We start from the raw sequence: 15,482 nt of genomic DNA on the forward strand, positions 1-15,482 counted from the left end.
GTGCAACAAAGTGAATCAGTTGTATTTATACATATATAAGGGTGGCTTCTTAACTGCCTCCTCTACCCACCTGACAGTGCCAAGCAAGACCAGACACTCTTTGAGTTCATCACTGATGCTAACTCAAATGTTTTCCACAGCTAACAGCCTGAGTGTTTTCGAAACCTAGATTGGAATTCCATTAAAGATGGCAGGCCAACACTAAAAGCCATCAAATGGTATGCTTTAAATGTGTGAGTTGTATGGTATATAAATTATATTTCAATAAAGCTGTTTAAAAAATTGAAAATGAGAGGACAGTCAACCTTTGAAAATAAAAGGCTTCTATCTCTAAGTCACCATCGAAGGTAGCTGAATGGCAGAATGTATTTCAAGGAAATGCATGGAGGGTGGATTTTTAAATGACAAAGTAAATAAGTAAAATCTGGTTGGTGAGTTCAGGGTTTTCTTCTATTTGCCATGATATTTATCTAAAGGAATGTTTAGGAGAACAAAGAAATATGTTCAAATCCCTAAAAAAATATCTCTCTGTGTGTCAATCAGTATCCAAGAACCATCCTCAGGGATGCTTTGGTGGTAGGCCCTGAGCCCTGCTGGGAAATTAAACACACACTACGAAACACACAGAGGAAACCAGGAATAAAAGGCAATCCTTAAAGCTTCCTTATGTATAGGAAGTGACTGAATCTGAGAGGGAAGGAAGCTGAGATTCAGGTTTGAAGATGGTTAATAATTAAAATCATTTTTTTTTTCAATTTAAAAAACAATTTCATTTTCAATAACATCAGAAAGAATACTTAGGAATAAATTTTTAAAAATAAATGCAGGACTTGTACACTGCAAACTACAACACATTATTGGAAGAAATTTTAAGAGATCTAAATGATGGAAAGATATCCTGTGATAATGGAGTGGAAGAATCAATATTGTTAAGATGGCAATACTCCCCAGATTGATCTACCAGTCCACTGCAATTTCTATCCAAATCTCAGGTGACTTCGCTAATGCCAGGTTTCTGGTTTGAAAATAAAGGAGTAGAGACAGAAGGAATGAAAATAGAGGGAAAAGGAAAAAAAAAAGATTCCATTTTGGACATATTTGAGGATTTAAATTTCCCCATAGGTCATGTCATGCCTTTTTTTTAAATTAATTTTTTAATTGAAGTATAGTTGATTTACAATATTGTGTTAGGTTCTGTTGTACAGCAAAGTGAATCAGTTATACGTATACATATATCCACTCTTTTTTATATTCTTTTCCCATATAGGTCATTACAGGGTATTGAGTAGAGTTCTCTGTGCTATATGGTAGGTCCTTATTAGTTATCTATTTTATATATAGTAGTTTGTAGATGCTCAAGCATTTTAAAATGGAGGATGATAGGACCTGACGCAAGCTGTGGTTTAAGGATATGATTAAGATGATTTGGGGATAAGAAATGTAATGATTCATCATTAAATCCTAGCAGCCAGTCACTACCTTGCCGATAGTCATAAGATCATAAAATCATTAAAGACCAGTTAATTAATTGGATACCAATTAATTGGATACCAACTCATTGTTCAGCTGTCCCTTGACATTTCAGAGGTGTGGCTCTGAAATACCACTTTACAAAAGTAACTGGGCTAAACAGAATGAGCACTGGACCAGGAGTCCAGAGACCTGGACTCAGGGCCTATTCCTGCAATTTATAACCGCCTGTGAGTAAGTCAATTCACCTCACGGAGCCTGTTTCTTTCTATGTCAGAAGAGGAAGACAATACCTACCTCTCCACGGCCCAGCCTTGTGAGGGACACACACACTGTATAAAAGGGCTTTCAAACTGTAAGGCAGTATACAAACAGGAGGTGGAGGATTACGTTTTCATAAACCCATACTGTTAGGATAGAAAATAAGGGATGAGAACATCACTTACACATCTTTAACACTGCAGGGAGCAAGGTAGGTAAGACAGAGGCAGGAAACTCCAGCCTTTGCTAAGACTGTTAGCGTTCGTGCCTGCCTCTAAAGGGGACTGGGGCTTGTTTTCCACACAATCCCCAGGGATCAAGAGAACTAACTCTGGTAGCATAACATTATTTGCCAGATGAAGCTTCATCCTGACTAAGATGCTCTACTCTTTTGAGTTAATTCTGAATTATGTACAGGATCTTGAAAATTAGAAACAAGCCCAAAGAAAAGTCTGTAAAGAGGAGGAGGATTATAGGCAGGTAACATCTACACCGCTGCCACTCAAATGCGACACCTGATTAAACATCGAGCCTCAGAGGTTTTACAGCTTGTGATCCAATACAGGAAGTGCCCTACATACGAATGAGTTCCGTTCCAAGAGCGCACTCATTAAGTCCAATTTGTTCGTAAGTCCAACAAAGTTAGCCTAGGTACCCAACTAGTCCTAACATGGTCGGCTATATAGTATTGTACTGTAATAGGTTTATAATACTTTTCACACAAATAGTACATAAAACCAAACACAAAAAATAAAGAAAACATTTTCAATCTTACAGTACAGTACCTTGAAAAGTACAGTAGCACAGTACAACGGCTGGCATCCAGGGGCTGGCATCCAGTGAACAGGCAAGAGGAGTTCCTGACTGGAGGAGGGAGAGGAGGTGGGAGATGGTGGAGCTGAAGGACTGTCAGCAGTAGGAGACGGAGGGCGAGCTGCAACGTCACGCATGTCTGAGGTTGACGGCACAGGTTCTGGTTCCTTGCTGGATTCAGTTCTATCTACCCTTTTGAAAAAGCAATCCAGGGACGTCTGGGCAGTAGCTCTTTTTTCCTCGTCACACACGCACGGTAGCACTGGATGGTGTTCTGAACAGCTGCTGCAAACGTCCTGCACCATTCTACATTCGGGGCCTGTGCCTCAAAAACTAACAGTGCCTCCTCAAATAAAGAAAATCCCTTTGCCATTTCCTACATCCTGAATCTCTTCAGTTCTTCAGTTACTTCTTCCTGTTGTCTCTCTTTGTCTTTTCTCTGGGCCTCCAATTCCTGGCACTTCTTAGCAGTACCAGCTACATCACCACTGCTTTCATGCTTGCTTCCGGACATCTTCGGCTTAAAATGAAGACACTGTACTACTGTACTCTATACAGTACTGCACAGTAAAGTACACAAAAGCACAACCACTTGTAGAGGATGCACGCACGTGATGATGTACACCAGACACGTGAACTAACTAATGTGATTGAAAGTTCACAACTTGAAGGTTCTTATGTAGGGGACTTACTGTAATATCTTAAAAATGAGCTCTTTGCATGGCCATGACTGTTACATTTATTAAAAAAAGAAAAATAAAACAGACACACACGCAAAAACATATCAGGATACTATTATTTACCTGTATTTCAAAAGCCTATTTCAGGATTTCTGTAGGTTTACAGCTCCTGATTTTTGAAGACATTGAAATATACTTTGTATAAGATTTTCCTCACTTCTTATTCTGATGCATGTGTAGAAAATTTGGTGACGTTAATTTACTCCAGTATGACAGACACTGCCTCCACTTAACGTAAAACCAGCTCAACTCCTAAGACTATAACACACACCAGGAAATGTGCGACCATAACATGAAGATCCAGAGGAAAACGCTGTCTCAAAGTCAAAAACAAAAACAAAACAAACAAACGAAAGCTCCAAAAACCTTTTTTCAGAAAACTGACTAATTGGAAGAGTGAGTGCATGAAATACTTTGAAACTATATTAACCTTTTCTTTTAGGGTCATGCACTGAAGGCTTATTATTTTGCTAATGTGACATTTTCTGTGGGTTTTCAAGCTCAGAATTTAACATGGCCAATAATTATACTGATTATTATCAGTATACTGGAGTTTACATCGTGATCATTTGAAATTTACTTCATCTGATCTCTTCAATGGGAATGCCAGTTCTCAGAGAGTAGAGGCGATGCCTCGATTTCATTTGTATCTTTCCACAATACCTGGTGTGGCACAGTTTACACATGGAAAGACCCATACAACTAAAGGAAGATTAAACAAAATCAAATAAACTTGGTCATCATTTAATCCAAAGAATGGGAAAGAATAATGCTTTTAATCTGATCAGAGATTTCTGAATCTCAAGATCAACCTCTCTGATGAACGACTGGATTTAGACCTTTTGTTTAACAAATCCAAAGCAGCTGACATTTCTAGGAGCCTTTCCAACGGAGCTGAGTAGTAAGGTCAGTGGCAGCTAGAATTCCCACCCCCAACCACTCCCCCAAATTTCTTTGGCATCCCCACGCCACCATAGCCCCTTCCCTAATATCACTGGCCCATTTTCTAGTCACAACATTTCAAGAGCCAAGTTTTCAGTCCCAGAATCACAAAGTCAGGGTTTAGAGAATACAAACCACCTACCAATGAGGAATTCACTAGCTTCTTTAGAGCTTTGTCTTAGACTTCTAAATGCCCCATGATTCCAGGAGACCTCTGCAGAGGGGCCTCAAACTGGGACATTCCAACCCCTGGGTGGTTGAGATGCTAGGGTGAGTGTAATGTGTCACACAGGCCAGCTTCAATTTCATCTTAAAATGATAATTACAATTTTAAATTCAGCATTACAGACAGACAATAGCTACACAGGGAGGCTCCTCTCAGTTTGCAGAAAAGAGTAGAGCCATTAAGTTCCTTCCTATTGCTAAGCAACAGCTGTGTTCAAATCAAACAGCTCTCAGCTCTCAAACAGTAGAAAAATCAGTCTATTCAATTCAGAGCACTACAGGTGAAGGGAGAAAAGAAAGACTGTTTATAGATTGTGAAATACAAGGTAGATTTAAGCTACATGTTTAAATTTTGAAATCCATTTCAAAATTTTTTAGGGAATAAGCGCAGGGGATACTGTCCTACAGGAACAGTCCAGACATGCTTCTCTCTCCAATAGGAAAATATGCTCCCTAAACTCAATTTGATTATGAATAATTTTGCCAAGGTTTACTGGCAACTGTGATACCACCTGCAGTAGCTATCTACTGTTGCACAACAAATCACCCTAAAAATTTACGGACTGAAAATAACATTTATTATCGCACAGTTTCTTTAGGATGAGATTTTGGAAGTGGCTCAGCTGGGTGGCTCTGGCTCAGCGTGTCTCTTGAGGTGGCAAGCCAGATGTCCACCAGGGCTGCAGGCATCCAAAGGCTCAGCTGGGGCTGCAGGATTCACTTCCAAGCTCATGTATGAGGCTCTTGGCAGGGGGCCTACTTGTTTCTTGCTGGTCCCATGGGCCTCTCCTCATGATATGGAAGCTTGTTTCCCCCAGAACAAGTGATCCAAGAGAGAGACTGACCAAGACAGAGGCCACTCTGCCTTCTGAGGACCTAGGCTCCAAAGTCACACATGTTCACTTCTGCTGAATTTTGTTAGGAGAAGCAAGTTATGAAGTCCTGTCCACACAAAAATAAAGAGAAATTAAGGAGTGGTCTAGATCCTGTCTGTCCTCTTTTCATTAGCCAGATGATACGATTCGAATCTGCCACCTACTACCTACATGACCTCAGGTGACTTACTGAACTCGCTGTATCTTAATTTCCTCTACTGGAAAATGAGTATCATAACAGTGACTACTTCACATGTCAGTTAACATACGGAAAGCTTAGGACAGTGCTTGGTATACAGCACAGCCTATAGATCATGCGGCTTTACTGTTGTTACTGACGTGCTGATAATAAGCGCAACCGTGTACTCTGCATTCAGAAATGCCCAGCACGGAAGCCCAGGATAGGGGTCTGGTCTGCAAGATGTGGCTGCACCTCTGAGAGGCCCTCGGCAAAAACTACCCACAATTATGATGCATTTACAAGATAAAACAGGCTAATTACATGTTATTAAGTTGCCTCTTCAGGTCTTCCTGGAATTGTAAAGCCACAACCTACAAATGCCAGTTAGATAAACAACACTGCTCATATTCTGTGCCTTTCTTATAAGTTCACTCACTAAATAGCAAAACTATTTAAACAGAGCTGAGTGTTCTCACGAATCCTGAAAACAAACAAACAAACAGTGGGGTATATACGTGACATTAACGTAATTCATGGTAATAATCAATATCTTACTGCAAATGTAATCCAATTCTCAATACAGAGGTAAATACTTCCTCTGACTAGGTTATATCATTGTACTAAGACCCTCATTTCTTCAGTCTTGTAAAAGAAATCACAGGCCCCTCAATGCTGCTAGCTAAGTAAGATTCTACCCACAGATGACTAATTTCACCCAGGTTCATCTCTCTGGAGTTACCGTGCTGCTATATCTGTCTGATGAAAGCCAGGTAGACACAGAGGTGGAAAGAAGATGGAAAGAAATGGGTTTTATGCTGTAGACAAAGACAGGATCAAGAGTCAGTAACAAAATTATGTAACTCAAGTTTCCCAAGATCTTGTTCTTTTTTGAAATAAATGTGGGATTAGACGCACTATCGGGGCAAAGAAAGAAGCAGTCTGTCGTGAACAGATCTGAGCCTCATTCTCAGGCACTGTGAGAACCTGAGTCAGGCCCGCCAGCACTCTGGGTCTCACACGCTTCAAAATCTGCATAATAAGAAAGACAATCCCTGAAATCCCTTCCATGGTGAAAGGGTGACAAATGAAGCACCCTCCAGATGTCTGAGATAAGATTACTCTGTGCAAGCAAAAGTAGTCAAGCCACAGTGGGCAAGAGGAGATGCACTTCCTGTAAAATAGCCCAGCCAAAAGAACAGGAAGTAGTTTAGGGACAGGAGGACGGGGGAGATTCAGGAGTCCATTACTAGTATTCAGGTAAGTCTCAGGAACTCTCAGCTGGATCAGCCTACAACTCCAGCTTTAAACGATTACAGTAAATCTGAGGTCACATACTGGCTCACAGCCAAGCCAAACGTGGTCCACAGAAGTACTCTGCTTGGCCTGGACAGTATTTTTTAAAGAGTATGAATTCTCTTCCAATATTTTAAAATAGGAGATGTCACACAAATATCCAGATTTGTGGTTTTTCTTTAAAAAAGAAAAGAAAGAAAACAGATCTGCCAGCCCTCGTCTGTATTCCGTCATGGCAAAACCCAGGGGGAGCTGAACAGTGCCTGCCCCCTTTTCACATGGTTTCAGCTCTCCAGCCCCTCTTTCAGTTACCTGCCTGGCTCTGAAATGGATGAACGTGTACTGCAGTCAAGTAGCAATTAAGCAATGTGAGCAAATCAGAAAAGTGAAAAGGCACAATCAACGGCATTGTACCTTTGCTGAAGAGAGACAGTAATAGAGCAGAAAGGTCTGCGTGGAGCTCAGGAAAGGGCAGCACAAAGAAGGAGAACTTGGCAATGCAACAGGGTTAGGAAAGAGGGTGCTCAGGCCAGCTGGAACAAGGATCTGGGTCTGCTTGAAAGGCTTATCAAAAACACATGATGGGCAGAGGAGGTGCTCCATGTGATCTGGCTTGCTGTGGGCATCGTCCCAGGAAGAGAATGCAATGACCCTGACATGAGCATTCCTAGTTGCTCTGTGGGCTCACACTAATTAAGAGGGATACATTGGGATTTTAGGATTAGCAGATACAAACTACTACATGTAAAATAGATAAACAACAAGGTCCTACTGTATAGCACAGGGAACTATATTCAATATCTTGTAGTAACCTATAATGAAAAAGAATATGAAAAAAGAATATATATATTTTGAATATGTATACTCATTTTGCTGTGCACCAGAAACTAACACAACATTGTAAATCGGTTATACTTCAATTAAAAAATTAAAAAATTTTTAAAAAGATGTAACTTCTCAGTTCCAAAATTTTAATTCCAGTCCATATGTGTGTGTGTGTCTAAAAACTAGACTAGAATCCGTGAGCACAAAACATCTTTTCACTTCTTTGTGTCTTCATCAGTTTCTTTCACATTGTTAAAATGTCCATGTTACCTAAAGCAATCTTCAGATTGCTTTAGATTCAACGCAATCCCTATCAAAATCCCAACAATATTTTTCACAAAAGAGGACAAAATATCCTAAAATTTATACAGAACCACAAAAGATTCCAAACAACCAAAGCAATCCTGAGAAAAAAGAACAAAGCTGGAAGTATCACACTCCCTGATTTCAAATTATACAACAGGCATACCTTGAAGATATTGTGGGTTTGGTTCCAGACCACGGCAAAAAAGCGGATATTGCAATAAAGTAAGTCACACAATTTTTCTTTTTTTTTTTTGGTTTCTCAGTGCATGTGAAAATTATATTTACATTATACCGCAGTCTTTTAAGTGTGCAATAGCATTAGGTCTAAAGAATAATGTATATACCCTAATTAAAAACGCTTTAGTGCTGAAAAGTGCTAACCATCACCTGAGCCTTCAGCAAGACGTAATCTTTTTGCTGGTGGAGGGTCTTGCCTCAATGTTGATGGCTGCTGACTGACCAGGGTGCTGGTGGCTGAAGACTAGGATGGCTGTGGCAATTTCTAAAAGTAAGCAACTGTGAAGTTTGCCACATTGATTGAGTCTTCCTTTCACCAACAATTTCTCTGTAGCATGCAATACTGTTTGAGAGCATTTTACCCACAGCAGAAAACTTCTTTCAAAACTGAAGTCAGTCCTCTCAAACCCTGCTGCTTCCTCATCGACTAAATTTATGTACTATTCTAAATCCTTTGCTGACATTTCAGCAATCTTCACAGCATCTTCAAAAGGTATAGATTCCATCTTAAAAAACCACTTTCTTTGCTCACCCGTAAGAAGCAGCTCCTCACCTTTTCAAGTTTCACAATGAGATCACAGTAAGTCAGTCACATCTTCAGGCTCCACTTCTGACTCTAGTTCTCTTGCTATTTCCACCACATCTGCAGTGACTTCCTCCACTGAAGTCTTGAACCTCTCAAAGTCATACATGAAGGTTGAAATCAAGTTCTTCCAAACTCCTGCTAATGCTGATATTTTGAGCTTTTCCCATGAATCACAAATGTTCTTAACGACATCTAGAATGGTGATACCTTTCCAGAAAGTTTTCAATTAACCCTTCCCAAATCCACCAGAGGAATCACTATCTATGGCAGCTACAGCTTTACAAAATATAATTCTCACATAATAGGACTTGAAAGTCAACATTACTCCTTACTCTACGGGCTGCAGAATGGATGCTGTGTTTGCAGGTATGAAAATAACATTAGTCTCACGGCACAGCCTCACTAGAGCTCTTCAGTGACCAGGTGTATTGTCAATGAGCAGAACTATTTTGAGAGGAATCTTCTAAGCAATGGGTCTCAACAGTGGGCTTAAAATATCCAGTAAACCATGTTGTAAATAGATGTGTTGTCACCCAGGCTTTGTTGTTCCATTTATAGAGCACAGGCAGAGTAGATTTAGCATAATTCTTAAGCGCCCCAGCATTTTCAGAATGGTAAATGAACACTGGCTTCAACTTCAAGTCACCAGCTGCATTAGTCCCTAATAAGAGAGTCAGCCTGTCCTTTGAAGTTTTGAAGCCGGGCACTGACTTCTCTCTAGCTATGAAAATCCTAAATGACATCATCTTCTAGTAGAAGCCTGTTACATCTGCATTGAAAATCTGTTGTGTAGTGTAGGCACCTTCATTAAGATCTTAGCTAGATCTACTTGCTGCTTCACCTTGCACTATCATGTTATGGAGACAACTTCTTTCTTTCAACCTCATAAACCAACCTCTGCTAGCTTCAGATTTTTCTTCTACAGCTTCCTCATCTCTCTCAACCTTCACAGAATTTAAGAGTTTTAGGGCCTTGCTCTAGATTAGGCTTTGGTTTAAGGGAATGTTGTGGCTGGTTTGATCTTCCATCCAGACCACAAAAACTTTCCTCATGTCAGCAATAAGGCTGCTTTGCTTTCTTATCATTCATGTGTTCACTTTCAATTTCCTTCAAGAACTTTTCCTTTGCATTTGTAATTTGGTTAACTGGTGCGAGAGGCCTAGCTTTCAGCCTATCTTGGCTTTCAACATGTCTTCCTTAATAAGCCTAATCATATCCTGTTTTTTATTTAAAGTGAGAAACATGCAACTCTTCCTTTCACCTGAACACTTAGAGGCCACTGTAGGGTTATCAGTTGGCTTAATTTCAACATTGTTGTGTCTTAGGGAACAGGAGGGCCCAAGAAGAGGGAGAGAGGGGAACGGCAGGTCAGTAGAGCAGTCAGAACACACACAACATTTATCTATTAAGTTTACCATCTTTACATGGATGTGGTTCATGGACCACCCCCAAATTAAGCAGTAACATCAAAGGTTACTGAATGCAGGTCATAATAACAAATATAATAATAATGAAAAAGTTTAAAATATTGAGAGAATTTCCAAAACATGACAGAGAGACATGAAGTGAGCAAATGCTGTTGGAAAAATGGTGCTGATAGACTTGTTCGACACACGGTTGCCAAAAACCTTCAATTTGTAAAAAATACAGTATTTGTGAAACACAATAAAGCAAAGTGCAATAAAACGAGGGATAACTGTACAAAGCTATAGTAATCAAAACAGCATGATATTGGCATTAAAAAAGACACAGATTAATGAAACAGAATTGAGAGCCCAGAATAAACCCACAAATATAGAAACAATTGTAATTTATGACAAAAGAGCAAAGAACATACAATGGAAGAAAGGATAGCCTCTTCAATAAATGATGTTGGGAAAACTGGATAGCCATATGGAAAAGAATGAAACTAGGCCACTATTTTACTCCATATACAAAAATCAACTCAAAATGGATTAAAGACTTGAATGTAAGACCTAAAATCATAGAATTCCTAGAAAAAAAACATGTGCAGTACACTCTTTAACGTTGGTCTTAGCAACATCTTTCTGGATATGTCTCCTGAGGCAAGGGAAACAAAAAGCAAAAATAAACAAATGAGACTACATCAAACTAAAGAACTTCTGCACAACAAAGGAAATGATCAGCAAAACAAAAAGACAACCTACTGAATGGGAGAAGATATTTGAAAATCATATATCTGATAAGGGTTTAATATCCAAAATATACAAAGAACTCATGCAACTCAACAACAACAAAACAAACACCCTGATTAAAAAATGGGCAGAGGATCTGAGTAGACATTTTTCCAGAGATGTACAGCTGGCCAGTAGGCACATGAAATGATGTTCAATATCACTAATCATTAGGGAAATGCAAATCAAAACCACAATGACATATCACCTCATGCCAGTTAGAATGGCTATTATCAAAAAGACAGGAAATAACCAGTGTTGGTTAGGATGATGAGAACAGGGAATACATACCTTGGTAGTGGGAATGTAAATTGGTGCAGCTACTATGGAAAACAGTATGGAGATTCCCCAAAAATTAAGAATAGAATTATCATATAATCCAGCTACTCCATTTCTGAGTATTTATCCAAAGAAAATGAAGACACTAATTCAAAAAGACATATGCACCCTTATGAGTGTAGCATTATTTACAATAGCCAACATATGGAAACAACCTAATTGTTCATTAATGGATTAATGGGTAAAGATGTAGTATATATACACAATACAATAGTATTCAGCCATAAAAAAAAGATGAAATCTTGCCATTTGCAACAACATGGATAGACCTTGAGGGTATTATGCTAAGTGAAACAAGTCAGGTGGAAAAAGACAAATGCCATATGTTTTCACTCATATGAGGACGATAAAAAAATGAAATAAAGTAAACAACCAAACCAAACAAAAATGAACATAGATACAGAGAAAGGAGTAATAGTTACCAAGGGGAAAGGGACATGGGGGAGGGTAAAACGGGTAAAGGGGGTCAACTGCATAGTGGTGGATGGAAATTAAACTTGCCGTCACAGTAGTGAATACAGAAGCTGAAATACAATGTTGTACACATGAAACTTAAAAATAAATAATTTAAAATGAGACTTGGAATCATTGTTAACTCACATGTGGTTTGCCAAAGCTTTGTTTTTCATTAATAATAGGGATAATAATGTTTTCATTTAAAAATTAAAATTAGATACATTCTGTCTCCCAAACTTCAGCTAGCTATCTCAAGACATTTTTATTGTAAAATGGTTTTTATACATTTTGAAAAAAAAAAACAATAGAAAATATGTCTCAAGCTGGTTGTAGGAATACTACAACCAGAGAAGGAACAAATACACCTTCTCCATCTAGTTTAGTGATTCTCCATCTTGGCTCCACATAAGCCTCACCTGGGGAACTTTAAGGCTCCTGATAGGGACTTCCCTGGTGGTGCAGTGGTTAAGAATCTGCCTGCCAATGCAGGGGACATGGGTTTGATCCCTGGTCTGGAAAGATCTTCCTTTCCCCCATGTGAGGGGTGAAGATCACACATGCCGCAGAGCAACTAAGCCCGTGGGCCACAACTACTGAACCCAGCAATGAAGACACAATGTAGTAAATAAATAAAGTTTATTTAAAAAAAAAAATCCTGATGCCAGGATGTACCCAGACCAATCAAGTCAGAATCTCTGGGGGTGGGACCAGTTATTGGTTTTTTTAAAAAGTGAGTCCAAGCCCAGTTCACACCAAGCTCAGACTTACTATTGGCTATACAAGCCTGAGTGGTTTAACAGAGGAAAAAACAGATTATGAATTATCTTTTTCACAAGTACCAAGTCACCATCAATAAAGAACTCACTATTTCTCTAAGCAATTGTAACTGTGCCACTAATTTTCCTATAAATGCATTCAACCATTCCTCTACTTTGTTAATTTACTTTGACTTGCATAGAATGGTAAAACCTATAATCTTCTCACAGATAATCAAGAGTTGCTTGTAGTACCTCCACTGCCATTATTTCTACTCTCATAAAAATAACCCACCTCACACTTTCATATTTCATTTTAGATCATTTCATAAACTCTATCATTAATCCCAGAGCTTCAGGTGTATGTAAGCACTGAGATATGCCCTGATATGTGTATTCACTGGATTTGCATTTCTATTCATATCATAACTATATCCAAACTGCACCTGCAGATTTCCTGTATCAGCAGTCATCTGAAACGCACACATTTTAATTCTACTTTAATGCAGAGCTCCTAAATTTGAGCAGATGCTTGGAAATACATTTCAACCAGTGTGGTGGCTCGTAAGGCCCCACTGATTGTTTTTTGTCTCAATCTTGCATGGAGTTAAAACTCCACCACTGAAAAAAGCACTTATTTGACTGATTGATGATCACTGGTCCCACTCCCACCTCCACCACCCTGGGATCAAAATTTCCTAACGCTGTCCTGATTCCAAGAATGATCAGGACTAGACTCATAAGCAGATTTACCAGGAAGCCAATGAAGCTTAAGCCTGGAGGCCTCTCAGTGTGTATGGGCCTCTTCCAAAGCCCTGCGAGGTGCTCTATAGGTTTCTATTTGTAATTTTATATTCTTTTCCTTGAGGCAAATTGTGTAAGTGTTAGACCCCACAAATCCTGGATCCACCCACGGTAGGCCTAATGTAACTTGGCTGCCAACTGGAAGGCAAGCACTAAATAAACTGTGAAATCTTCACCAGGTGAAGTTAACAAGAATCAGTTGTGTCACAATCGTGCCCACAGATCAGGCTTTCCTTCCTCTCCAACAGAGGTACTCCTGTTGGTCTACAAGGAAAGGGGGCATGACATGGGAGGAAGAAAAACCCATCTTTGGAAAGGACAGGCTTTAGGTCCTAAAAGAAACCAGAGAGGAAAATCCAGGCTTTTCCAGTATGTGTGGAAATCAGGCAGGCTCAGACCCAAGGGGCAGGACTGGCTATCCTGAGCGGATTCCAGGCCACCTTCCACAGATAAATCAGCTTTCTCTGCCTTCACAGTCAGGCACGCACATCTTGTTTGGCCTCTTCGTGGAGAAAATTTTCTTTCCATCCTCTAAGTTTAAATTCCTTTTAATGCTGTAAAATTACCTTCTAAGCAATCATTAAAGAGAAATGGCTTACATGTAAGTGCCTGGAGTGAGTATTTGAAAGTATAATCACTAATTGACACTTCTAACCCAGAGTTTCCAGATTCCTGTGTTTTTTGATGGAGGTAGAGGTTGGGGACAGGGAGATGGGAGAGGATTAAAGCAGGAGGGAACCTGAAGGGAGCCTGAAACATGGAAGCCCGCACTGCAGACCACATGTCTTGGCCGCACAACACCTTGTTTTGGGCTATAAGCCACACACAGCAGAGCAGCACCACCAGGTGGGCCCATATTGCAACAAGACAAGCAGGCCTGGAAAGATGGATGCGAGCATGAGATGTTCACTTATCTACACAACTTTCCCTCCTGCTCACCTTTGCAGAGCTCCACGCTCTAGGGCACTTTCGGGTCAGTAATTCCTGGCTCAGAGAGTGAACACAAAGCCCGGTTGGGGACTTAAATGTTATGTAGCACTCCCTTCCTTCGGACACCTGTTCGTCTGGGTCTAGGGCTTCTCTGGGCAGCACCAGGCTCTCCCTGACCAGCCAAGAAGTCCAGATCATCTTCTTAGCACTTCCTCTCTTTCTGCTCCATGTCCACCTACCTGCCCTAGTGACCTCTGAACCCGAGTCCTTCTGCCCAGTTCTCCAAGGCAGGTGGACTCTCCTGTGGGAACCATGGAGCAGCCAAGCTCCAGGGACATCCTGCGCCCTACTCCAAAACAGATCCCCTTTCTTACCACCATTAGCCACTGAAACTGACCCCTATGCAACTTGCTGCCTTGACAGCGGGACCACAGACACTGCCAAATCCATTCGTTATTTCAATTATGTCTAAAATTAGATCATGTGGCTCAAGACCACATTATAGGCAACATCAGCAGCAGCGTGATAAAGAGGAGGACCAAGCTACCCTGCACCTAGCAGCGCTGGCTGTCATCAGTCAGCCGTCTGCCCCTCCTCAGCTGGTTCACTGAGGAGAGCTCTCTTGCTAAGACTCTTTCAGCTGCCGGGGAGACGCAGGAAGACCGGCAGCAGGGCAGCAGCTGTGTTCAGATACTTAGGGAGACTTGCCTGTTTTCGCTACTTTATCCTCTGGCCCATCATGCATGGACAAGCCAAAGTCCCAAAGCCATTCTCCATTAGAATTTTGCTTCAATCTCAGGTGAAAAAAAAAAGGCGCCTTCCCCAACCCAGCCTCCAGCAAATGGGGAAATAGGCTCATCCTGAACTGACCTAAAAACTATTTTCCCTCACAGGCCATATTTAAAATAAGAAGCCTGTGAGGAAGCTCTGTACTTCATTTTTTCCAAAAACAGACTAGCTTGTGAGAACAAAAGACAGGAGAAGTTCTTAGCAAATCACAGCTGATGACCAACTCTGCTGAAAGTGTAGGGAAGACTCCTTTATTATTTCACCAAAGAAATGTTCATTATTATAACATGTAGACAACAACAGAAGCCAACTGAATTGAGAAGACACCAATCTTATTATCATTATAGGCTGTACTGTGTTACACTGATGGGAATTGGGAGGAAGGTTTTGGGAATATTTGGGGTAAAGAACATCCCCAATTTGCCTGACCACATCCAGTGAAGTGTGTGGGGTAAGATAT

The 15,482-nt window shown here is 40.4% G+C and overlaps 1 protein-coding gene across 5 annotated transcripts in view; it reads right to left on the minus strand.

Moving 5' to 3' along the window:
• Positions 1-15,482, minus strand: part of RASGRF2 (Ras protein specific guanine nucleotide releasing factor 2) — a 233,544-nt gene that overhangs the window by 74,916 nt on the left and 143,146 nt on the right. The window lies entirely within an intron of this gene.

Source organism: Hippopotamus amphibius, chromosome 1, assembly GCF_030028045.1.
Source record: "Hippopotamus amphibius kiboko isolate mHipAmp2 chromosome 1, mHipAmp2.hap2, whole genome shotgun sequence".
Taxonomy (NCBI): Eukaryota; Metazoa; Chordata; class Mammalia; order Artiodactyla; family Hippopotamidae; genus Hippopotamus; species Hippopotamus amphibius.